At 47.1% G+C, this 27,010-nt stretch overlaps 1 long non-coding RNA gene and 1 pseudogene across 1 annotated transcript; both read right to left on the bottom strand.

Annotated features, from left to right (window-relative positions):
* Positions 1–4,666: 4,666 nt before the first annotated feature.
* LOC119086124 lies at positions 4,667–5,181 on the bottom strand. The gene is made up of 3 exons (XR_005090704.1): positions 5,102–5,181; positions 4,913–5,018; positions 4,667–4,716 (listed from the first exon to the last, which is right to left on the bottom strand). It is a non-coding gene; the product is annotated as an uncharacterized LOC119086124 (long non-coding RNA).
* A 793-nt stretch (positions 5,182–5,974) lies between these two features.
* Positions 5,975–22,483, bottom strand: LOC114680863 (annotated as a pseudogene).
* Positions 22,484–27,010: the final 4,527 nt, after the last annotated feature.

Here is a 27,010-nt window from a genome sequence, read left to right as displayed (position 1 = left end):
ACTGGGGATATAGTTTAGTTAGTAGAGTGCTAGCTTTGTATGAAAAAGGTCCTAAATTCAATCCTCAGCAATGCAAATAAAAAACCATCTAAAAGCAATACAAAACTGAGAAGAACACAATTTTTAAATGATCCAGGAACCTGAGTAGACTTTTACCCACGAGTAGCACTTTTTACTCACTAGGATGGCTAGACCAGGTGTTAGGCAGTAAACATGGTTGAAAAGGCTGGGATGTAGCTCAGCTGGCAGACTGCTTGCTTGCCTAGCATGCATAAAGCCATAGTTCCATCTCCAACACTACTGTCAACTTGGCACGGGGCACATGGTTATAATTCCAGACAGGAGGAGTAGGAGTTCAGCTACCTAGAGAGGTGAGTCTGGGCTATTGAGATCTGTCTCAAACTAATAACACTGGTGAGACTATAGAGAAGCTGGAACACTCCCATGATGCCTGTGAGTATATAAAATGGTACAGCAACTTTGGAAAACAATTTCATAGCTGCTTAAAGCAATTAAGAATTACACTTTAATACAGACATTCTATTCCTAGGTATATAGCCAGAGAAAAAAAAAACATGTCACACATTAACCTGTAAATAAATGTTCCCAAGAGCATTATTCATTATAGCTAAAAGGTGGAAACCCAAATGCCTAAGAACAATGGTTCTCAACCTGTGGGTCATGACCCCTTGGGATATTGAATGACTCTTTTGCAGAGGTCACATATCAAATATTTACATTATGAGTCTTAACAATAGCAAAATTACATTATAACTCATAACAATACCAAAATTATTATGAAGTAGCAACTAAAATAATATTATGGTGGGGGTCACCACAACAAGAGAAACTGTATTAAATGGTCACAGCATTAGGAAGGTTGAGAACCACTGCCTAAGATGAGTGTATTTAAAAAAACAAAAACAAACAAAATGAAAAACCTAGTATATTTAAACAATGAATATATTAATTCATACAAAGAATGAAGTTGGTACATGCTACAATGTAGAGATCCCTGAAAATGCCATGCTCACAGAGAAAGAAGCAATTACAGACCATGCATTGTATAAGTATCTATAGACAATGTTAGAAATAGGTAAATACACAGGAAACTGGAAACTCCCTAGGACCAGAGCTGGATAAAACATTAGGGGTGGGTGACAGCTAACATATTCTATAGCAACTGTGGTGTGGTTGCAGAACTCTGTGGTCTGTGGGATCGACTCAAAACCACTGAATTCTAATTTAAAAAAAAAAAAAAAGTTTGTCTATATAGGATGTGTATGTAGTGTGTGTACACGTGTATACTAGTTAGTGTATGTGTACTTGTGTGTAGGAGCTAGAGATGTTGGCTATCTGTCTTTATCACTCTCACCATTTTTTTTTTTTTTTTTTTTTTTGATTCAGGATCCCTCACTGAACCTGAGGCTCATCAATTTATCTAGACTGGCTGATCAAAGAGCTTTAGGAATCTACCTGTCTCTGTGTCCCTGGGACCTGAGATAAGAAGCCAAGACTGGCTGTTTCCATGGTGTTATGTAATGTGACTAGCTGTCTCAAACTCCTGCTAAACATGGCTTCCCCACCATGATGGACTGCTTTTTGGACTGTGAACCAAATAAACTCTACCTTCTTTAAGTGGTCACAGCAATGAGAAAAGTAACTAATCTAATTATCTAGGTAGTTCTTAAATCCAGTGACAAGTGCCCTTATAAGAACTACATAGAATAGTAGTGGTGCTGTACGCCTTTAATCCCAGCACTTGGGAGGCAGATGCAGGAGGATCTCTGTGAGTGTGAAGCCAGCCTGGTCTACAGAGAGTTCCAGGACAGCCAAGGCTACACAGAGAGAAACCCTGTTTAGAAAAACAAAAACAAAAACAAACAAACAAAGCCACACAGGAGAATCATACAGAAAAGAAAGCTTTTAAATTCCCAGAAGACATGGCCACCAGCCAAGCAAGCCAAGGAACATCTACAGTAAGTGATCGGAACACAGGTCTGCACCCTTGCACACCAGGCTCTTTATCAACTGAGCTACCCTTCTACCCTTGCCTTCCCGTCTCCCTCCCTCCTTCCCTCCCTTCCTTCTTCTTTTCTTCCTGACACTGTCTAATGTAGTTCAGGCTGAATTAAACTTGCAATCCTTCTCAGTTTCTCCAGTGCTAGGATTACAGGTGTGTACCACCAACCCAGATTAACTGTACTTTTTTTTTTTTTTTTTTTTCTGAGACAGGGTTTCTCTGTGTAATAGTCCTAGCTGTCCTGGAACTCACTCAGATCTGCCAGTCTCTGCCTCCCAAGTGCTGGGATTAAAGGTGTGCCACCAGCTTTCCACAATCTGTATATTGTAAAATGGACAGATTGTGATGCTGTTGTTGTTGTTATTATTATAAGATGTACCTCAATTACAACTTAGTAATCAGTTACCAAAATATTATTATATAGAAGTTTTTCTAGTCCTTCTCTAGTCTGAAACATACTTTTCTTTCTAAATAGAGCTTTACTGTATAGCCCAGGCTGGCCTGGAGCTAACAACCCTTCTGCCTGGGCCTCCCACATACTGGGATTACAGGTGTGAACCCACATCATATCTGGCTAGTCTGAAACTTTCAAACATGTAGCATTTAAAATGCATTAAAATTGCCTCACCTGTAATTTCATCAAAGGCAAATCTCTATGTCAATTTTGACTTTATATTTTCTTAGCTATTGCTAATTTTTCCTACATTAATGTCATGCATTCTCCATCTTCCATAACCCCCTCCCTAATGGGACTTAAGGCCTGTTCAACAGGAAGGAAATCATGCCTGGTACTAGAAACCCAGACAACTACCAAGGCTGGTGAAGTCATGGATCTCGGAGGAGAGCCTACATCCACCACTTTCTTACAGCATCATCCTGAACTACATTCTAAATCCTTGTCCTTGTCCCCACTGCTTCAGTGCAGTCTCCACTCCCCATCAAGGAAACTTCTCTTCGTAAAAGTCAGGGACCATTAAAGAAAACTACAGCCAATCAAAATGCAGATTGTGGAGCCCAGTTCCAGCGTATCCATTTACAACAAAACTTCTGTGTCTAAGGCTCAGGAATCGTTGAGGAAGAAGGAGTGAAACGACTGTAAGAGCCAAAGGAACAGGGAATTATGCTGAGATTGGATCTTCTAGAAATATCAGAAGCTACATCCATGAAGCTCATAACATGGCTGCCTAAACGTTATTTGAAAAGGACAGGATGAAACCAATAGATAATGCGTATGTGAAATGGAAAACTCAAGAGGCCTCAACCTAGACCAAGAACTACAGGCAACTAAAACATGCTGAGAGTGGGAGAAATAGTCTTCCCTAGGGAAGAGTGCAGTACTTACCCCAATTTTACATCAGCTCTGAAGACATAAACATACAAATAACATTATGCAGACTGAGAAGGTTGCATTTATCTACTTAGGAACACACACACACACACACACACACACACACACCACACACTTCTCATATGTAACAACAATTAAAGAAAAAGAGGCCATGAAATTGAAAGAGAGCAAAGTAGGGGAGCATATGGAAGATTTGTAGGGAGGAAAAAAAGGGAGAAAATGATGTAATTACATTTAAGATCAAAACAAAACAAAACACCATCAAAACAAACACCATTACTTTGGCCTCAGAAAGGCCTGGGAACATATAAACCCGAGTGGTAGATGCGGCAAGCTGGCGTGGGCGGAGGGACTCGCACCGACCTCTAGTGGCCGACCTAGCAGTGGGTAGGGACATAATTAAAAAAAAAAAAAAGGCCTGGGAACACACTGGAAATGGTACAATGTACCCATTTTCTTACTACGTGTGCTTCTTTCCCTGCATCACATATCATGTCCTTCTGTCCACAGCCCTAACAGCACCACCGTCTACTCAGTTCCTGGGAATGGGGATCATCCAAGGCTCCTGTTGCCCTGTATTTGCCAGCATTTCTCTTCTTCATTCCCAAAGTCATTCTTATCCACATGGCCCCAGACCAGCTTCCTATATCCTTCATGGCAGATGTTCTTAGTTCATCACTCACTGTACTTTTCCTTGACCACTTGAACACACCAATGACAGAAGCAAGCCTCTGAAGTTACTTCCCTTCTCTCCTTTAGCCACATTAGTACTGTTTGTTGGCCTCTGTTTCTGAAACTAATTTAGCTGTTGATCCTTGTGTATATGAAGGACCCATATCCCAAGTGCTCCTTAAAAGTTCAGTTCAGCGGGTGGTGGTGGCGCACACCTTTAATCCCAGCACTCGGGAGGCAGAGACAGGCAGATCTCTGTGAGTTCGAGGCCAGCCTGGTCTACAGAGCGAGATCCAGGAAGGCACAAAGCTACACAGAGAAACCCTGTCTCAAAAAACCCAAACCAAACCAAACCAAAAGAAAAACAAACCCCAAACAAACAAAACAAACAAACAAAAAAGGACAAAACTCCAGTTTAATGTAACATCTGTCAAACAGTTTACATGTATCTCCTTGCCTTCCTTCTTGCCCCTGCCTCCCTCACAGTCCTTCATGGGTAAGCAGAGGCTATAACCCCAGAAGAGGACACCTGGCCCCAACTCACCTGCGGTTCCGGTTGTGATCCATAGTCTTGAGATGCTTTTGGATGATTCCAAACTGCATGGGGATGAAGAGGTCACAGGCTGCACAATGGCTGCCTCCACCTTCTTTACAAAATGCTCCATAGCAATTTCTGTAGGGGCGGAAGAAAGCAGTCATCATGGTCTCAAGTGCCAAGGACATCAGACGAGCTTAACTTTCCCTGCCACTTCTACAGGAGCCTGAGACTCAGCGAACAGAGGGACATCCTGTCACTGCACTGAGAAGCAGAGAAGGGCAGGCAGGGCCTACCTGGTGGCAGCCATCCTGGTGGGATGGAACCTCCTCACCTTGGGTCAGATCTTGGTCTCTGTAGATTTGTTGGATCAGACCATCAAGGTCCTCCACAGTTTTTCGGAGCTCCTCTGTCTTCTTGGTCTTGTTGGTGACATATTCCTATCAGAGACACAGATTTGTCAGCTGCCCAGGGTGCCAGAGACTGGAGACATCAGCAGCAGATGTGCTACTCAGAAGCTTACCTGCAGGAAGTCAGCAGTCTGCTTGGGAAGCTGGTGCCTACATATTTGAAGTGTTCCTTGTGGAACTTGCTATCAAGGTACCCATCTCATCCTCGTAGAAGGTCCGGTATTTGCAGAGAGAACACACAAACTGGATCTGCCACGGGAGGGAAAGAAGCAGATGAGGCTGCAAGGGTCCCAGGAAATGTCACTGCTACTTCACCCAACCCAGCTGCAGGCCTTGAAACAGGCCTCGATCTGACGTGCAGTCCCAGCAGAGGGGTAGGCTGGGACTGATAGGGTCAGGAGCAGGCTGCAGTTACAGCAACGTAGGGGTTAGGGGAAGAACTCTTCCTTCCCACAGGCAGGAGGCTGGGACCCGAGGCAGCTACTGCTGCAACAGGCCAAGAGTCGCTGGAAGGTTGTCGGAGGGCCTCTCTACCAAGGCTGGGCAGGAGCTGGTACATTTGGCCCAGATGGGGACCAGAAGGAAGGATGCCCTGGCGAGAGCCAGGAGGCTCTGAGGTGCAGAGTGGAGTACGCAGTCCCGAGGCAGTGCCTGAAAAGGTGCTGCATCTTCCTTCTGGGGTCGGGGGACTCAAAGGCCCAGCCCATCCTCTGCTCAGAATGCCTGGGGGTGGTGTCAGGAGGGACGGGAGGCAACAGGCCTGGGCACCTGCTGCCTCATCTTCCTCTTCCAAGAAGAGACCAGTCTGAGCTGGAAGGAGGGTGCCCGCCTGGCCTGCCAGAGGGCAGCCTGGAATCACTGGGCGAGGTGCTCTGTCTGGGCCTCGTGTCCACAGCAGAAGCCTGGGTCTAGGGCCTGGGCTGGAACAGGCCGCCGTGGCAAGGGGCGGAGGAGGCCAGCCGCCACCGAGGCCTCGGGGCGGGTCCCTACCTCTGCCGGACGTCCTTATCTGGGCCACGGGGTCAGCTTTGTCTGAAGAGCCCAGGGGCCGGGCGCCGGCGAGGCTGAGTGGAAGGTCCAGCAAGAGCAAGAGTCTGAGGCGGAGGAGGCAAGCGCCAGTGCGGGAGCCCTGAGGGCAGACAGACCCGACCAAGGGGCGTGAAGGGCTCAGCCACAGACAGGCCCGGCCTGAGAGGCCGGTGGGCAGGGCCAACAGCAGACCCAGAGGCTGCCACAGCCCACTGGTGCTGTCATCTCTCCTGGGCACGGCGGCGGCCTCTTGGCAGCTAGCTGGGGTGGCACAGGCGCCTTGGACCTTGAGTCTCTGATGAGCTGGCCCCCTCCCTCAGGGGCATCGGGCCCCCTGCGCACCTCAGGGCTTGTGCGCTGAGTGACCTAGCGCTGGAACTTCTGGGTAATGGTGCTGAGCAGTGCCAGGTCTCAGGCCATAGATGGCAGCGGTCGCCAGGTGGCCACAGAGGGGCAAGGGACGAGTCAGGACTTGGGAGCTGGGCCTGGCGGGAAGCAGGGTCCATGCACAGCAGAGCAGGTGGCGGCTCCCAAGGGAGGCCAGAGGGCGGCGAGATGGCAGAGCTATGGCCCTGCTCTCCTCGTAGCAGCCCCAGAGCGAGGCAGTCAGGGGGACGGAGGGAAGACAGTTACCTTTCCACCATACGGTCTCGCTGACGTTTTTTCTGCTTGTCTTGGCTTTTCTTGCTTGCCTGCAACTTGCGCTTGGCCTGGCTGCTCTCATCCTGGGCGGTCAGGGCCCCTGTGGTAACAGAAAGGCAGAATTACGAGCAGGACTCTAAGAGATTAGACCCTGTGGCCTGTGGCTGAATCACCCGCTGTCCACTCCAGAGGGTCCATCTGAGAGCAGCTGTATACATAAAGCCTCAGGCCATGAGCAGGGCTGGGTGCCCTGGGCTGAGCATGAAGTAGATTTGGCTTAGGCACCAGGAAGAGGGGTACGCGTGCTGACCCCTCTATTTTCCGGAACACGCTCACTCTCTGCAGAGTGGGTGCAGAGAAGCTAGAAGGCAAAGACAGGCTGTCTTGGTGGGAACACAGGCGTGTTCAGAGGGACTGGGTGGCGGGATGCAGGGAGGCCGATCACATGGCCCTGCCCACCCCCCACCGGGCACCGCGGCAACAGTGGGCTGAGGCTGGATTTACTGTTAGGTACCTGCTGGCGCTCATCACTCAGGTGGGGGGACACGGACTCCCAACAAGGGCTGGAGAGGCGCTAAGGGAGAGGACACGCAAACCAGAGCCGTAAAAACTGCACCAAGGGTCCCAGCTCGGACACCAGCCACTGAGGACTCGGAACTGTGTGTTACTGAGGGACCAAGGGGAGGGGGTGTGCCTGGGGCTCCCCACATTTTTTGCTTGCTGCCCCCACCTGAAGGCAAAACCAAAGTGCTAGGCTGGGGGCCACACTATCCATAACCTCCGCTTAGGAAGAACAGGCAGACTGGGAGGGCACAAATAAGATGAGGCCGTTCCTACAAATACCTAGTCCCATAAGGAAGGTCCCCAGCCAGCCATATTTCTGCCACAACCCTGCCCTCAGCTGGATCCCTCCCCCTACAAGCACCTGGAAGAGCCTCCCCAGTACCTAGGCACCCCTGGAAAACTCACCTTTTTCTGAATCTTCTTTGCCTTCTTCTCTCCCATCCTCTTTTCCCTCCTCGTCCTCTCCTTCCTAACACACAATTTTAAAATTCCACTTTTTAAAGGGCAGTTACTTATACTGGCTCTAAAGGATTAAGGGTCAGGACCAGGAGCATCATCCCCTTCCCATCATCTGCTGCACAGAGGCCTGCATATCCCCATCTCTCCCAAGGAAACACACTGCTAGTGTGCTAGCCACTCACTACCCGTGCACACAGGTGACACCACATGGCCCGTGACCCCTGTAGCAAAGCCTCCTAGGCCCCACCTGCAGAAAGCAAGAGCCTGGGGCCCAGGGTGACTTACTGCTCGGGAACCTTTCTCCATAGCCTCAGCACTCTCAGTACCCTCTGCGGCTTCCCCCTCAGTGCCTTCATCTGCAAAGGGAGAACAGTCAGCTCAGTCCAGGGGACCCCTGGGGACAGGGAGCAGGGAGCAGGACCCCAGGCTGCCCAACCCACCATTGTCCGAGTCACTGTTGTCTGAGCAGTCTGTTCTCGTAGCTTTGCTGTCTGGCTCATCAGGACTGCCACCCAGCTTTCTCTTCTTCTTTTTCGTCTGGGTCAGAAAGAATGAGCCAAGTTAGAGGTGGTAGCCATACCCCAGCAAAGGTCAGGAGAGGTATGCCAGCTTACTCACCCGGAAGTCAGCTGTGGTCCAGGTCTTCCAGGTCCGCCTCATCTGCTTCATGCCATTGCCAATCCAAAGCCAAATCGGGAGCCACCAGAGAAGGCACCCCCACCACGCATGCCCTGGAACATGCCATACTCGGGGATGATGTTCTGGGAGAAGAGGGAAGGCAGCCGGGAGGCACCAGGCATGCACTGGCCCCGGGCCCCCATGGGGTCTTCCCACATGCGCCCATAGCCCGAGGCCATTGGCCGTCCACTCCGGGCATCCCGGGCCCAGCCCTGAGCCCTTGGACCAAATGTATCTCCTCCACGCATTCGAAACTGGTCACGGTAGGCATCGTATTGGCCCTCATAGGCCATTTCCATCTCAGGGTCAAGCTCGCCATAGTCATAAGCCAGACCTGTAGAGGTCTCGTTCACTCAGGATGGCCCTTGAGTCACAGGCCTCATAGGAGTCATATCTGTGGAGACACATGGCAAGCATCAGGGAGAGGCCCTTGGAGTTCCTCAACTCCAAATGGCCTAGCCTATTGCTCTTGCCCTGTCCTGCTCAGTCACTCCCAGTCTTAGCCCAACAGAAAATTCTGTAAGATAGATAGGCTTGTTGTTGTTCAGAAAAACCACACAGTAGAAGATCAGAGGCAGCAAGAGCTCCTCATGGGGAACTTGAACAGAGCCATGCACCTGTTTGGGGACCCTAAAGAGTGACAGATGGAAGGATAGCTCTTATCCAACTGAGTTCAAGGCTGCTTCCACAGCCTTTCAAGAATATTTAATCTATGGTAATTACAATGGCCAAAGCTATTCCTTATGAGCAGAGCCAAGCACAATGAATGCTTTTTCAGTACCTATGAGAACACTGGGCTAGTTTCATCTTTGATGGTTGGGGGTATCTTTAAATCCTATAAAGCTCTTACTACCCAGAACAAGTGATACGAAATGTGGAACATTTCTTAGGAGATAGTATGAGCTTACCAAGGTCAGAAAAGGCTGGGTTTGTAGTTCAGCTGTAGAGCACTTGCCCAGCTTCAAGGCTGGGGGTTCTAGCTCTAGCACTGAAAACAGGCAAACAAAAAACTCAACACAGCACCTAATAAGGAGGCTGGACCACTTGCCTAGGACAGAGATACAGCGATGGTTTACCCTCAGCTATAGCCCGGGCTTAGGCTCACTTCCCACACACCTCACAGGTACAGGGCCCTCTCTGCACTTTCTTCTCCAAGCCTCACTAGGAAGCATCAACACTTGCAAAAGATAAGGCATCTGACATTTATCCCAGGCACCACTTCCAAGGCATCACGGTATAGCAAGCTGCCCTGCAGCAGTGTGGACCATGTAAGCCAAGTCTCTTGCTCTTCCTCAGGAGCCCTGGGGCTTTATTTGGTCTTCCCAGCGACCAGCCCAGCCCCCCTCCCCTCACTGTCTGGTCTTCCTCATCTATCATTCAAAGCTACCCAGTGTCCCTTCATCCTATGCTAGAAATGTATGTGCCCTTCTTACTATGGCACAAGCACTCCTGAACCAAACTGAAACCAGTTCAGCCAATGACCACACACATGGAGGGTCCTCTGCAGTGGGACAGATTTGAGGGTAAGGCGCAGTCCTACCATTCATTTATTTACATTCAGGCAAAGGCTGTGACCCGCTTGCACTTCATTAGCCCTATCTATAAAACCAGGACAAAAGTTTGCCCCAGGGATGCTTTCAACAAGTACACACTTATAAGACACCAGCAAGTGGCCATGAAGTACTCTTATCTGCCTAACTTCTTGGGTGGAGATGACTGGGCTCCAAGAGGTTAGCCCCAAAGGCTTATCTCATTCTTCTCAGCAAACCCAATTTGCCCTGCCCTGGCACTATGCAAGATTTAAAATGTAGACTGAATACCTAACTGTCATGGTACTCTACTCCTGAGGAGCCATTCTGTGGGTTTGGTAAAGACAACTGGGGCCTGCTTGTTCCCCTGCACACAGGGAGCTGGCCATGGGGTCAGCAGGGAAGACGGCAGGTCAGGAAAGGGAAGCACAATGGACCTCATTAGGAGCACAGCGTCTGGGGAGCACAGAGCAAGGAGAGAAAAAGCAGACACCAAGGAGTGTTCCGGAAAGATCCCAGCAGATAGGAGTGTTAACCCTGAAGAACCTTAGCCCTAGGAGCACCCCAACTCACCTTTCTCCACCTGAGCCGTACACACCTCCTTGTATCATGTCTGTCTCCAAGTGCGGCATCATATCTAAGCGCTGGTTAATTCTGGATAAAACGGAATCGGCACTGGCGCTACCCGAGGCACTAGGGTTTGCATTTGTGTCAGAGCTAGCCATTTCCCAAGAGTGTGAAGTGGCCATACCATACCCATAGTTGGTGGTGTTATCCTGGCCATAGCCATAGCCATAACCATAGTTCTCGTAGCCTGCAGATAGGGAGACAGAGGGGTAGAGATAGCCGGGGTGGGGATAAGGGAGGAGGAAGCAGACACAAACAGAAAAAAAAGTGGTTTTGGTCAAAAACAAGCTAGGGGAACTCTTAGCCACTTGAGGCTGGGTAGGCCTTCTCATTGTGCTAGCCCTGGAGACACCCACCTAAACCCTGCTTGACCACATGGGCAGTTAGAGAAATATAACTGGTACCGTCCAAAGGAGAGGAGTATGGCCAGATACTTGCCTCTATTTGTCCCAGAGTTCCAAGTTCCATATCCTACAGAAAGCAAAAAGGACAGTTATTCCTATAGTAGCTTCTAGTACAATATGAACTTAAGCTTAATACAATTTAATTCCAAAGTACTTGCTCTCAGTATCTGACTCAACTTTCCAAGGTGCTGAACAATACCAGACAGACATACCTGGCCACTCCCTGCCCCTGATACTCAGCTCCGGGATGTGGTAGTTAAGGAGCCTCTTGTTTCTAACACTCTCAGGTAATAAACTTGGCTTCTACACTCCTTCCCTACAGACTTAGAAAAAGACCTTCCCACTTGTGGATAAGCACTAACTGGAGGAAGCAAAGAGCTCACAGTGCCTCAGAGACTGCAGGTTACAGTGTCTGCCTAGCATGTGCAAGGCCCTGAGCAGCCTTGTATATAAACATACTGGACACAGCTAATTATGAGGTCTAGGAATAAAACTCAGAGTTTTATCCTATATGACAAAATAACAAATGACTGAATGACTGACTGGTGACTGACTTACTGACTGAATAAACATTACAAACTATTGTACAAAAAGTACATATTCACAATGAAATCATCACCCTGCTGTGGAACTCTGTCCTCTGCGTATTACATTGCCATTGCTGTCTTAAAGTCAGATCAGGTGTCACTGCCCTCATGATATCCTGCAAGATTGAGTCTACTTTAATTCACTTATGAAAGTGGTGAACAGCACACAAGGCTCCTTCCCTGCTCAAGGACATATGAACGGTTAATGATTGCTTTGAGGAAAACGCTTCTGTGATGGAGATGCCTGTAAGTTGTACGTGTTCCTAGAAATAACCCCTCACCCATCTTCTGTAAGTAACCCCAGTTAAAATCAAGTTCACCAAGCTAACCTGGACTGGATTTTCTTCCTTTGGTCAATTATTAGTGTCATACCTAAGGTATAGACATTTGTTCCCAGTGCCCCAGGAAAAGCCATGCAACACACCCTATCACCCAACTGGAGCAGAGAAACAAATAGTCCAGGAACCCTAAACATCTGCCTTAACAGGGAGGGCCACGAAGTCCTTGAATGACGCCATTCTATCTAGGTGCACAGTTCATCAGGGGAAGGACATTAAGCAGCTCCCAGAACCAAGCATGGTGATGGACATCTGTAATTCTAGCACTTCAGAGGCAAAAGGACCTGTGCAAGTTCCAAACGAGTTTAGGCTACATAGTAAGTCCCAGGCCATCCTAGGCTACAGAGAGAGACCCTGCCTAAAAAATCCCAGGGGGCAGAGGCAAGCAGAACTCTATGAGTTCAAGGCCATCGTGGTTTACACAGGAAGTTCCAGGTTATGAGATTCTGTTTTGGATGTTTTAAAACTGTCTCAAAAACAACAACAACAAATCCAAAAGACAAAACAACCCTCCCCAAACAAAACACAAAACAAACAACAACAAAACACTTTGGGTTGGGGGAAGCATAACCCCTAGCTTAAAAAGTCTTTGAAAGAACAATCGGAATCATAAACTAAATGTACTCTGGGTCTGATCATATGTAGTAAAAATCCACACCTTTTGGAGAATAAAGTCCAAAGGTGCAAAAGCCACTTGAGAATTGAGTCAATGGGATTCCCCAGAGGGACACATAGTTCAGATGCCCACTTTGCTCATACCTCTGGTGAGAACCCAGTCACCTCCTAGTGCATGCTATCTCTGCTCCACTGACAGACAAACCATACTTATCTTTGGACAGGAAACCAAACTGCAGTGAGAAGACAGCATAGTCAATGACAAAAACAGGGAAACTAAGTGGAGACCATCTGCATTTGGGCTGCACACAACAAAATGGGAGGAAGATGGAAACCAGTTAGAAATTCTAGAAGACTACTTCATTTAATAAACTGTGGCATGAGAACTCACAAAGCAAACTCCTTTCAGGATGAGAAAACCCAAACCATGTGTCTGTGCAACAAGTATCTCAGAGCAACCGAGCCCATAGATGCTGTTCATACTGGAATGCTGCTTGCTGTTTAGAGAACATACAGAAGAGAAAGACCTTAGAAGAGAAGAGTGATCCAGGAGCCATTTCCACAGGCAAGAAAGAAGGTCAGCAGAGTCACGAGTGAATCAGAGCTCAGAGCCTGGCCACAGCTGACAGTATCACAAACAGTGAACATCAGCTTTCAGGAGACAGGACTGGGAGTCAAGCACACACACTAGGACTCTGTGGGGCAGGCTCTAAGTGTCATCCAGGCTTTCGCTACCAAGGAGCTACTAGAACCAAATAAGGTAATACAAGGAAAGGCAGTGGGAGTGAGTCAGTGGGCGACTTTACATTTCAGGGATAGACAAATGGCCTCCTATGACAGGACTGCCACCAGATGTTAAGCATAGGCCTGTAATCCCACTTACTTGGGAGGATCCCAAGTTTAATGCCTACACGAGCTACAGGAGTCCCTTTGGGCAAACATTCACTACATGCTACTTGCTATACCTGGAATGACTGCAACTCTCTGAGGGACTCTCAGGAGGTGGGGGTAGGGAGCTGTTCAGAAAAGAAGCTACATCTAGAATGTGCATCCATGAGACCTGCCTCTTGAGAAAAAAGGCATCTCTACTGACTCTGTCTAGAGGGAATAAATTCATGGTTGACAAAGGAAATGTATGTATGTATGTATGTATGTATGTATGTATGAATTGGTTTTTCGAGACAGGGTTTCTCTGTGGAGCCCTGGCTGTCCTGGAACTCGCTCTGCAGACCAAGTTGGCCTCAAACTCAGAGATCCACCTGCCTCTGCTCCTCAGTGCTGGGATTAAAAGGCAAATGCTACTGCCACCTGGCATAGTTATTTTTGAGACAAGGTCTCACTATGTAGCTCTGGCTGCCCTGCTATGTAGACCAGGCTGACCTCAAACCTCACAGAGATATGCCTACCTCTCCTTCCCAAGTGCTGATGAAAGGCGTGTGCCACCACACCTGGCTATCAGAGGAAATTTCAAAAGAAAGAAAGTTGAGTATGGTCCTCTGCACCTATAATCCCAGTACTGAGGGAGGAAAGTCAGGAGGACTGGCAAAAGTTCCATGCCATCTGGTGACACAAAACAAGGTCCTGTCTCAAAAAGAGAAGAAGAAGACCATATTAAGAGATGCCAGCAGACCAGGTGAACATGTTCTACTGGATCAACATGAAGGATTATAATCTACCTGCCCAGCGAGATGACAACCAGTTGTCATGGCTAATGCTGGTTGTCATCTGGGCTTGACATCTGGAATCAACTAAAATCCAAGCAGCTGGGCAGCCTGTGGGGGATTTTTCTTGACTGGATCACTTGAGGTCAGAACCCACCCTAAAATCCGAGCCACACCTTGTGGTGCAGCCCACAGAAAAGGACAAGGAAGAAGGAAGCTTTTGCTGTTTGCCTGCTTGCCCTCCTCTCGCTGGCACGCTCCTCTATCCTGCTGCTGAGGCACTCCTCCGCTGGTTTGAGACCCTTCTTCTTCAAGAGTCCAGTGCAGACTGGAGACCAGACGTTCCCTAGGAAGAATCCTCCAGGACTCCAGCACCAGACCCGCTGAGACATCTAGTCTTGTGGACACTACCAGATTCTTGGCCTTTCCATCAGGATACAGTCACTGTTGAATTACCTGGACCACAGCCTATAAGTCACTCTAATAACCCCCCTTTTAATATGTAGACACACACACACACACACACACACACACTGTCAATTAGTCCTGTTCCTTTAGAGAACCCTAACTAAAACACAGGTAGATATCAACACAGAAATTTTTTTTTTTTTTTTTCTTTTCTAGACAGGGTTTCTCTGTGTAAACAGCACCACTGACTATCCTGGAACTTGCTTTGTAGACCAGGCTGGCCTCAAACTCACAAAGATTCACTTGCCTCTGCCTCTTGAGTGTTGGATTAAAGTCATGCCCAGCCATGCACAGCTAAATTAGTGGAAAAGTAAGTTGGAGGAAAAACTCATAATGCACTTGGGCAGTAGAGGCAGGTAGAGCTCTATGAGTTGGGAACCAGTCTAGCTTTTTTTTTTTTTTTTCAACTACAAATAACATGGCCATGGCCTATGGCTCAATTTTCTTGCTAGCTAGCTCTTTATAACTAAACTTAGCCCATTTCTATTAATCTGTATGTCGCCACATGTTCCGTGGCTTTACCTTCAACACAGAATTTATGATGTAACTTCAGTACTAGGAGAGTCAATGTCCTCTCCTGGCTGCTGAGGGCACCGGGCACATAGACAATGCACAGATACACATGCAGGCAAAACATTCATATAAATTAAATTTTAAAAATGAAATAAATTAATTAAAAAGTCAGTGTATGGCTAAACATGGTGGTACAAAATGCCTTTAGTCTTACTAGGTAGAAGCAGGCAAATCTGTGAGTTTAAGCCTGGTCTACGTAGCAAGTTCCAATCCAGATAGGGTTACACAGTGAGAACTTGTCTCAAAACAAAAAACAAAAATCTCTTCAAGATTTATTTTGATAAAATATGATGCAATGACTTTAAAATTTATGTGCAAAAAGCAAACAAATTATAAGTAAGACAGTTTTTTTAAAAAGATTAAAAAAAGCCAGATGTGGTGGCACATACCTTTAATTCCAGCACTTGGGAGACAGAGGCAGGTGGATCTCTGTGAGTTTGAAGCCAGCCTGGTCTACATAGTGAGTTCCAGGACAGCCAGAGGTACACAGAGAAACCCTGTCATGAAAAACCCCAAACAAAACAAAAGAAATAATTAAAAAGACAAGAAAGGCGGCGCACGCCTTTAATCCCAGCACTCAGGAGGCAGAGGCAGTCAGATCCTGTGAGTTCCATGCCAGTCAAGGCTACACTACACAGTGAGACCCCCTGAACCCCTGCCTCAAAAAACAAACAAACAAAACCAGAGAAAAGAAAAAGAAAGAATAAATCCAGGGGCTGAAGTGATAGCTTAGCATTTAAGAACACTTGCTGCTCTTGCATGGGACCCTTTCAGCACCCACATGGTAACTAATAACTATCTGTCCATTTCTACAGGATCATCAGGGCACTGCACACATATGGTGCACAGACATACATGTAGGCAATACACCCACACACATAAAATAAACACAAATAAATCTAAAAAAGAAAACTGGCAAAAAGTTAAAAGGACAAATCCATGGGACTCAAGACTTAAGAGATTCCAAGAATATTATTATCCAATAATTAATATACACTAGGCCACTGAAAGAGAACAGAAACTTCAGAAATAGTAATAGATAATTGATTTTCATGGATACAAAGGCAATTCAACAGACTTACCTGAGTTTCATTCTGGAAGCCACATAAAGGTAGAAGGAGAGAACCTATTCCCGTGTCTCCTCTGACCTTCACGTGCATACGGTGGCACATACACATAAATAAAATGGAAAGAACAGGGAAAGGAAGGGCGCAAACAGGCCCGCTAGATGTCTCAATGGGGCCCAAACGGTGAAAACAGAGAACAGACTCCCGAGACCAGCTCTCCTCAGGTCTGGGCTGCACTGGCAGCAGAGCAGCGCCGGTGGCGCTCGCTCACTGGGTGGCTGCTTCCGTTTATTCCCAGTTCATTCATCAACTGGGAAGTCCCTTCAACGTGTGTCCACTGGCTGAGAGCCTAGCTGCGATCCTGAAATGCAGCTAGATACTCGGGGGCGGGAGGCTGAAAGAACAGCGTGGTCTCTTCCTCCATCAACCTTTTCCAGTTGCATTCAGCAGAAGATGGCTCTGAATGTACTCAATACAAAATCATAAACTTTCTCTAAACACTATTAACTTTTTTTTTTTTGCAAATTTTATTTTGCAACTCAATTGTAATGCTCTCTAGTAAAAACTTTGTAGATGACAATGTCATATATTCCAATGTCAAAATCTGCTACACTCTAACAGTCTTCTTCTCAGATCCTCAAGGGAGATTTACTGAAGCTCTATCTTTGGTCAAGAACCATATTACTTCCACAAAATGTGAAAAAGTCAAAAAAGTCAATGTTTTACAGGCCAGCTTACTCAGTAGCACAGCTATCACTTACAGATTGCCCCAAAGAAGCACAAGCTATTCAAATGGGCCACAGTACCATTCCTCAGTTTGGGTTTAATTAAGCAAGACACGGTGAGAGCAAAGCCTTAGAAGCAACCAAGCAGAAGGCAGAGCACTCTGGTTCCCACCAGGCCACACTTACCATAATCACAGGTGGGTTGGGCGCTGGTGTCAGGTATGTCGACTGCAAAGTGGTTTCGGATCCTTGGACAAAACCTAAACGTATGCACAAGGTGGTTAATTTCCCCCAAACCAGCCATAGGAAAGTGACTAAGAGGACATTTCAATAGAAACTAGCAGGCAGGTCTCCCTTCAGCTGAGGAACCTCTAAAACCTAGTGGTGCACTGATATGCACTCAGGCAAAACACTCATATGCATGAAATTAAATAAACTAATTTATTTAAAAAACAAACAAACCCACAGAGGGGCTGGACAGATGGTTCAGGAGTTAAGAGAAACTGCTGCTCAATCATGAGGACTAGAGTCAGATCCCAAAACCCACATCAGGCAGCTCACAGTCACCTGTTAACTCCAGCTCCAAGGGGTCTAATGTCCTCTTCTGGTCTCTGGGGCACCTTCATATACATGTCTGACACACTCACACAAACACATACACGTAAATGCACAGAGACACATATAAACAAAATACAAATTTAAATACACAAAACCACAGTCTCTGAAGCAAGGCCGGGGAAGCAGCTCAGCTAGTCAAGTGCTTGTTGTACAAGCGTCAAGACCTGAGTCTCAGGCCCAGACCCGTATAAAGGGTGCTATACAGTTCTCAGAAGTGGGGGAGACGACACACGTGAATCCTTCGGCTTGCTAACTAACCAGCTCAGTGCAATCAGCAAGTTCTAGGCTAATGGGACCCTGCTAAAAAACAAACAAAACAAACAAAAAAACCCAAGGTAGTTGGCACCAGAAAAATGACACCAAAGTTGACCTCTGGTTATACATAAACCTGTACACATATTGTGTGCATACACAACAACTAAACACGAAAAATATTCACTGGGGAATTCAACTGTAGAGAATAATTAGGATAATGTATCCAATCCAACCTTTTCCACTGCTTTTTTTAAAGAAATAAATCCATTAACAGCCCTGCCACCAAAATGCTCTCCGACTTTATGTAATATGGTAATTTGAGGTCTCACGGCACTGCTTAAGCTGTGATAGCTGGAACTACAAGCATGGATTATCGCAGTCAGCTATGTAATATGGTTTCTCTTCAGGTTTTGTTTTATATTGTTTTTCCCCCCAAAAGCGAGGATCTAATTCAGGTACCTGGACTCCACTACTGAGCCCTCTCTCTAGCCCTGATTTGGTTTGTTCAGTAGGGTATAGATACAGAACCTCAGCTCTGTAATTTTCCTGTCTCCATCTCCCAGATGCTGGGGTTACAGTATGCACCCTGGTGTGTGTGGGTAGTTTATTAGGCAAGCACTCCATCACTGCACTGTATCTCTAGTCCTCCTTTTTTATTGACTTTGCATTTTGAGATGTATTCACTTAGTTGCCCAGACAGGCCTCAAATTCACTCTGTAATCCTGGCCAGTGTTGAACTTGTGACTCTCCTACCTTGGCCTCCTGGATGTTAGAATTACAAGCCTGTGCTACCAGGCCTGGTACATACTGTGCAATTTACATATAGCTGTCAGTTATCTGCTAGGGACTTATTCCAGAACAGGCTCTCCCATTCAAAGAAAGGTAGATTCACAAATGCTGAAGTCTCTTTTATAAAATGCCCGTTGTATGTTTTAAATCGCCTTTAATTACTTATAAGACTTAACATGATGTAAATTACATATAAAGTCATACTGTATTATTTATCATATAATGGCAAAAACTCTGTACATGGTTAGCAGAGATACACTCTCCCCCTCCCAATATTTTCAATCCTCTATTGCTGAATCCACAAAAACAGAACTCGAAGATGTAGAAGGCTGAGTATACTGCAATTGTAATGAAACACTACATCTTGATGGACACACATTCTGAGTTCAGTAAGAAAACTGCAGAGCAAAGGGTTTATGTTTACTCCTAAGAGAGTCTTAGCTCCTCCATGAACAAAAAAAACTAAAGACAGGGACTGACAGGTGGGGGCAAATCTGTATCTCCCAGACAGACAGACAGACAGACACACACACACACACACACACAAAGTGAGTACTTGGCGGGCATGCAGAAGACTCTGAGGTTCCATCCCCAGTGCTGCAAATACAGAGATGGAGAAGGATGCTGATAACCAACCTCTGAGATGAACTGCAATGATTCTGTCTTCCTGAGATGACAGTCTTCCCCCACCCCACTCTAGACTAACAGAGGTAGCTGGTGTGATCACTAAGTCATGTAGAAATGACTGACTTTTGAGCCTTCTGGACTGTTCTTTCTTGGATCTTTCTAGTCTGAGGAAAAACAGCTGCCACATTGTTAGGGTTCTTCTGGTGGCCCTACAGAGCAACCCATATGGCACATAACCACAGCTAGAATTAATTTGCCAGATACAGGAGCTTGAGTCATGTTGGAGGTAGGGACTCCAGTACCAGACAAGCTTTCAGGTAACAACTGTCACCCTAAATGTAATCTAGGCCAGAACCACCAGCTATTAGCACTTGTGGCATTCTGAACACAACGAAGCTGTGAGATAAGTGTTCTATAAAAAACAGTACATGTCAGACCTTTGTTTGAAGGCCTGACTCTAGATTTTTTTTTTCCCTGCTGTTTTTCTCCTGTTTCCACCCTCCCCACTTCATACTAGAGATGGGTTCCAAAGCTGAATGTGCTGCTCTTGCAGAGAACTGAGTTTGGTTCCAGCACCAGCATGTTGGCTCATTACCCCTGTAACTCCAACTCCAGGGGATCCGACATCCTCTTCTGGCTTCTATGGACATCCACACATATGTGCACACACCCACATATAGGCATACACACATACACATAATAGCAGTGACATACAATTCAAAGCTTCCAGGACTTAACCTCTAAGTTATACTAAAGTGACTTGATCCAGCACAAAGGAAAATGAGTTCAAGGCCAGCCTGGCTATATTTTAAGATGGGAAGCCAGCCCAAGATATAGTGTGAGACTCTTTTTTTTGTTGTTGTTGAGGCAGGGTTTCTCTGTGTAGTTTTGGTGCCTGTCCTGGATCTCGCTCTGTAGACTACACTGGCCTTGAACTCACGGAGATCCGCCTGGCTCTGCCTCCCATGTGCTAGGATTAAAGGCGTGCGCCACCACCACCCAGCCTTAGTGTGAGACTCTTAACAAACAAAAGTATCTTAAAACGTCTTTGAATTTAGTAACCTTTTACGGGTTTTTGTTTTCTGAGACAGTTAATGTAGCCTAGGTTGGTCTTCAACTTACATTCCTGTCTCTTAAGTGCTGGGATATAAGAATGTACTACAAAGCCGGACGGCAGTGGTAAATGCCTTTAATCCCAAGCACTTGGGAGGCAGAGCCAGGAGGATCTCTGTGAGTTTGAGGCCAGCCTGGTCTACAGAGCTGAGATTCAGGACAGGCACCAAAACTACACAGAGAAACCCTGTCTTGAGAAGAAAAAAAAAGGTTACTGCTCGATTTTAGTCTAACAAGAGGAAAGGGAAACTAATCAATTTATTAGCTTGGTTACTTCAGTGCCATAAAACCCAGGATTACAGCCTAACAAGACCTGAAGCTGAAATTCAAACTTGGCCATTAGTAAACTAATTCAGTTTCCTCATCTGTAAATATAAATGCCCCATTATCAAGCTATCTCATAAGATAAAATTCATCCTCTTGTTCTTCAGCAGCCCTGTTTCTAAATGCAGAAGAACAGTTTTGAATTCTTGGTCAGACCTGGTGTAGAGAATTACATCTTAATTCTAGAGACATTAAGCATTAGTTCTACTTAACGATTTTCCTTTCCAACACACTCCTACCTAACTCAGATGTTTAGCATTAAAAAAAAAAATTGTGGTGGACGCCATACTAGGCACTTCAGGCTGCAGAGCAGCAGTCCCCCCTTTATCCACTAGATGTCAGTAGCAGCACTGCACCCAGCCCCTTCCACACGCCAAGATGAGACAACAAAACGGGACTCTAGATACTGTCAAATGTCTGCTCCCTGCCCCCCCCCCCCCCGGGAGGTAAGAGGCAGGCAGAATCACCCTGATTGAGAACCACTGGCCTAGGGGATGGCTGTGAGAAAACCCAAGGTTCTTGGCAAGCTTTTAACCAAGGACTAGCAGAAAGGGCCTATACAGAAGCCAGCAACTTAGGTTCCATTCAAAGCCTTGAACATTCCTAGCAGAATGTGGGTTACCCAGCAACCATATTAAGTTCAAGCCTGAAATACCTCCAGCGAAGTAGGAGGCACTGCCTATGGCTCTATGGTGCTAACTGGTAAGGCAAACCCAGGCAGCCTTGGCAACTCACCCAGGAATGGTTTACAGTCACTCAAACATATTCCACACCCCCTCACCCTGCTCACCACCACCTTCCTCTTTGCTCAAATACCACTGATCTCTCCTAGCAAGATCTAAGGAGGTAGGCAGCTCCAGTCCAGGGCGTTATTGGGCCAGCTATCTTTACTCTCTTATTCCGCTCACATCTCTTCTTAAACCTCCCCTCCCTCTTCCCAGAGGCCTCGAGGCTCTCTGTGTAATGGCTGAGTCCCTGCAGGGTACCCAGGGCCCAGGAATACAGTGTGCACTTATTTATTGTCCTACTCATGTCTGCTCGCCTATAAGCTGCTTAAGAAATTTTGTCAGTATTCCCAGTGCCTACTCATCACCTTTTCGGTGAGTTGAATGAATTAATGTGGAAAATAGTCATTCCTTGCCAAGGTTCAAGCTCGGTCCCTAAAGCTCCCTGCATAGCTCAGACCCTTCATATATTTACCGATCTCCCCCTGGGGCCTGGCGCTCCTCCAGCTTTGGACCAGATGAAGAGGGGAGTGGCGAGAGTAAGGATCCACGACGCTTTGCACTGAAACTGTGCGGGGGAGGCAATGGCGACAGCAGCCGAGACAACGGACTCATCTCAAATGCTCAGGCCCGAGAACCGACGTCCTAGGACGTGGAGGGACGTGGGCAGTGGAAGCTGGGACCTAACGCCGCCCAGGCTCGGAGCCTACGGTCACAGAAGACACAAGCCAGGCTTCGAGCAGCCAGGCGTCCGGGAGGCCCGGCTGAGGTCACTGGGAGCCGAGACTTGAGGGATGCGACCCCGAAGCGAAGGGCCTGCGGCGCCATTTTGTGACCGCAGAGGGCAGTGACCGCGACGCCACGGGAGGCGTGGGCGAGCCTGGCATGCCTCAGCCCCGTCTTGTCCCTCCCCGGCCCGGAGCGCGTCCTCCACCCTGCTGGGCCTACCTGTGTAGCTCATGACGGCAGCGAACACCCGAGCCGTGGACACAGACCGCTACTCTGCGCGTCTGACGCCACAACAATCTTTGAGGGCCCTTCCACACACGCCCAGCCCCACCTCCTGACCTCATTGGCTCGTGCCAGCCTCGGACTTCACGTCCATTGGGCCAGCTAGCTGTCCATTTCTATCCTTCTTCGCAACAGTGCTGGAGATACTGCCAACCCCTACTGGCCCCCGCCTACCACCGCCTCCTGTTAACCAAAGCCCGCGCTGATAGGCCAAATGGAGACGACGGGGAGGTAGAGTTCGAAGGGGCGGGGCTACGTGCAACCCAGAGGCGGAGCCCACGCGTGGCGGGTGCCGGTGTCTGTTTGCTGGACACCTGCCAGCGGTAGCGCAGGCAATTGTCCTAAGCTCCGCCGCTGAAATGTTAGCCAAAGCCATTCATGTATCCCTTTGGCATTTGAAATGCTAGCCAAACTCGTTTGTGTATTCCTCTGGCTTTTCAGTTCCAAAACTAGAATTGGTAAAGCTACGCTGAAATGAGAAAAATGAAGATCTAACTGCCAAACAAGGTCCTGACAAACATTACATGAGATAATGTTTAAATAAATGAGCCTGGACACGTGTGTAGGTGGCTCCTGTAATTCTAAGACACAGGAGCCTGAGGCATAAGAATGGCCTTGAGTTTGAGGTCAGATTATGCTGTATGAGTTCTAAGGCACTCCAGGTTACACTGAGACCCTGTCTCACGAGGTGAAAAATAGCTGGGGCCAGTTTCACGAAGTAAATATTATTTTCTCATTAATTATTACATAACAATCAATAGTATTTGTAAGGGTTGAGGATGTAGCTTGGTGGTAGAGAACGTTATCCTAGCACATATGGAAGGCATGTGTGAGATCCCAACACTGCAAAACAGGAAAAAAAATGCATTTTAAAACAGAAAAAAAACCTGGTCACGATGGCTCACACCTGTAATCTCAGCACTTGGGAGACAGTCTGGAAGAACACTGTGAGTATATGACTGTTTCAAAAATTAATAGTTGGACTTGGTGGCACCTGCTTTAATCCAGCACCCAGTGGAAAGCAGATCTCTGTGAGTTAAAGCACAGCTTAGTTTACATAGCAAATTTATGGCTAGCCAGGGTCACCTATGTATCAAAAAATTGTTTTTTAGATAAATGTTTGTGTATGGAACTTGTTATGCAAGCAATATATCTGAATGTATCACGCATTATTGCAAATCTTTACACATGAGAACCTGTGCTCAATGCTCAGCTCTACAAAACAAAAAGCTCAGCTCAGTACCAGCCTTGCTCTAAGCACCATGCCTGGCTGTTTGGAAAGTCACCATGAGACAGATCTTATAATTCCTGTGAGGGACACTGTAAATAAACATAGCATTTGGGAAACTGCATCAAACTGTGCTTCCATCATTCATGCACCTTTTCGTGTTTGGGGAAATTTTAAAGTAGGGTGTTGTATTAGTACTAAGTGATGGTTATCCGTTCATTTTTTAATTTTTTTTTTTTTCTTTTTGGTTTTTTGAGACAGGGTTTCAAAAAAAAACAGGTGTAGCTTTGCACCTTTCCTGGAACTCACTCTGTAGCCCAGGCTGGCCTTGAACTCACAGAAATCCACCTGCCTCTGCCTCCCGAGTGCTGGGATTAAAGGTGTGCCACTGCCCGGCCATTTTTTAGGTTTATGTATGTTTTGCTTGAAGTCATATTTGTGCAGCCACATGCATCGCTAACGCCTGAGGTGGTCAGAAGAGGGTGTTGGATACCCTGGGTTGGAATTACTGGCTGTGAGCTCCTGTGTGGGTGCTGGGAACCAATCCAGGTCCTCTGCAAGAGCACTATGTGCTCTTTGCCACTGAGCCATCTCTCAGTCCTTGTTACCAGTTTCTTTAGGGGTAATAATAATGGCATTCTTTAAAAGTCTACATCCTTTAAAGAAACGTATTGAAATAGTTAATATGGTAGCCCCAAATAATGTGCTTCTCCATAATTTAGATGGGGAAGGGGAGGTAGAGAAGTACAGTTGCTGTGATTAACAAGGGTTTATTTTCACCACTGATCCAGGATAAAATGTCGGGATAACACTCCTCCCCAAACAGACCTTTGCAGACCTTGCTGCCCCATGCGAGAGCCACTGGCAGTGCACTCTGTGCATCTGATTCACAACATGCAACAGGTCTGCTTCATGTGCATTACTGCTTTGGGTGCCGCTGTCTGACGTCCAAATAAAGTAGGGCCCCATGATTATCTCCTCTAGATACTGTAGTTCCTTTTGTGGCATTTGCCACAGTAGTCATTTCACCCAAGGTTTTGTTTAATTTCTGATGTCCTCATGGGTTGAGCTCAAGCCAGTCAACGTTAAGGCTACTTCATTTGAGACCATAGAGTTGTTTACGGAGAGACTTGTTATGCTCAGGAGTTTTAGGAAAAGATCCCTGTTGTAAGAATGGTAGGTGACCCCTGCAGAGGGTCATTACTATATAGCTATCAGTGTACAGTACTGGATAAAGAAAACCTTTCCGGGGCTGGAGAGATGGCTTAGTGGTTAAGAGCACCGACTGCTCTTCCAGAGGACCCTGGCTCAATTCCCAGCACCCACATGGCAGCTCACAACTGTAACTCTAGTTCCTGAGACCCACCCATGGCAAAACACCAATGTACGTGAAATAAAAATAAATTAAAAAAAACCAAAAACTTTCCCTGTTAACTGCGTGCAAAGACAGCCATCAGTGTATACATATAGTGAGTAGCAAGGCCTTCCCATGTTACTGTCATTGGATCTTTCAAAATCCACTCTAACGCTAGGTTGTGGTGCCTAGCATTAGGGCCTTTAATCCCAGCCCTAGGGAGGTAAAGGCAGGTGGATCTCTGTGAGTTCGAGACCAGCCTGGTCTACAGGCTAGTTCTAGGACAGCCAAGGCTACATAGAGAAACCTGTTTAGAAAAAAAAACAAAACAATCCATTCTAGTGCTTTTATATTTTAAAATTGATTTTGGCCAGGCGGTGGTGGCATATGGGGAGGCTCCTCAGGACAAGGGCCACAATAATTGAAAAAAAGGAAAAAAAAATTGATTAGCAGAGAGGAAACAAAAACTGGACAAAAACAAACAAAAAAAAAAAAAAAAAAAAAAAAAAAAAAAACATAACAAAAACAAAAAAAAAAAGGAAAAAAAGAAAATTGTAAAAAAAAAACAGGCAGGTGGTGGTGGCGTATGCCTTTAATCCCAGCATTCCAATCTCTGAGTTCAAAGCTGGCCTCGTCTACAGAGCTAGTTCCAGGACAGCCAGGGCCACACAAACCCTGCCTGGAAAAAAACAAATGAATGATTAAAACAAGATCCTTTTCCCCTTGTTATCTGGGTTCTTATGTCTCTTCTTGACATTTACCTTGGATCTAGCGAGGTAGAGCTCAGTGGCAGAACATTTGTGTGTGGTGTTCAAGGCCTGGGATGAAGTCCCACAGCACAGCTCCCTCCTGGCAGAGTCCAGCTCTGCAGCCCCACCCCACCCAGAGAGCAGATGTGCACTTCTACCCAACACCCCCAAGGAGCTCCTTCCTTGGTTAAGGCACCAAGGCCAGACCCCTCCTGCAGGCGTGTTACTGCTGCTGGTTAAACCAACCAACGCTTCTGTCTTGGCTCCCTTCCCAGACCAGCCAACCAGAGCCCTGGTTCCTCAGCTCAGGGGAGCCGCTTCCCCAGACAACCAGAGCCCCACCGTGCACCTCAGCACCAAGGGCCAAAAGCTGAGGACTTGGACTATCCTCACTGTGTCTGGTCAACCTGGTGGCCAGCAGGGGACCCAGGGACTCTGGCCAGGCACAACCCTGATCCCAGCCCTAGCTGTCAGCCAGTGCCAGCCTGTCCACTCGACAGAAAAACACACACTGGCTGCCTGCCTGGGGTGTTTCCAGAAGAGAAATTTAATCTAATTTACATATTTCTAAATACATTGATAACCAAAAGATGGCCACTGAAAAAGGTTAAAAGGTCAATTAGCTCCCGGTATCTAGCTGGCCCAGGATTGCAAAATAAAAAGATCCACGTTCCTTATTCTCTACACAAAACGCGTTTTTTAAAAAGTGAAAGATCTAGGGAGCTATACATAGAAAGCAACAGTGAAGAGAGGGAGGGGTGGGGGTGGGGAGTCCACCCTCACTCCACCCTCCCAGCCCTGGAGCCCTGAGGCTCTGAATGGCAGGAGGCAGCTGTCAGCTCTGAGCTCTTCCAAAATAGGAAGGCCCCTTTTGGAGGGGCAGCCAACAAGAATTTCCGTGGCATTGTGGGCTCAGTGGGGGCTCCCGGGCCCTAGAGGGTTAGCAGAGGGAGCGTGGATTCCCCTGAGCAAGCACCGTGGCGAGATGTGGTCGTTCGACGTAGGAACTGTGGGGGCTAGGGCAGATCCAGGTCTCACGAGGTGCGCGTGCGTGTATGTGTGCCTGTGCATGAGTGACAATAGATATTCATGGGGGCAAAAGGGACAGGGGTCTTTGGGTCTTTGCAAATGGCCACGGATGGCAGACATAGCCCTGTCTGGTTGCTAGACACAGGGAAGTGCTGTTCTCCCCTGTAACCAGATTGGCCACCACCAAAGGCCTGGCTACTGCCCCTGCTGGACCAACCAGGTGGCTCAAGGAGG

This window comes from Peromyscus leucopus, unplaced genomic scaffold, assembly GCF_004664715.2.
Source record: "Peromyscus leucopus breed LL Stock unplaced genomic scaffold, UCI_PerLeu_2.1 scaffold_875, whole genome shotgun sequence".
Classification (NCBI taxonomy): Eukaryota; Metazoa; Chordata; class Mammalia; order Rodentia; family Cricetidae; genus Peromyscus; species Peromyscus leucopus.
The sequence above is the reverse complement of the archived record's forward strand: the minus strand, read 5'-3'. Positions and strand labels throughout refer to the sequence as shown.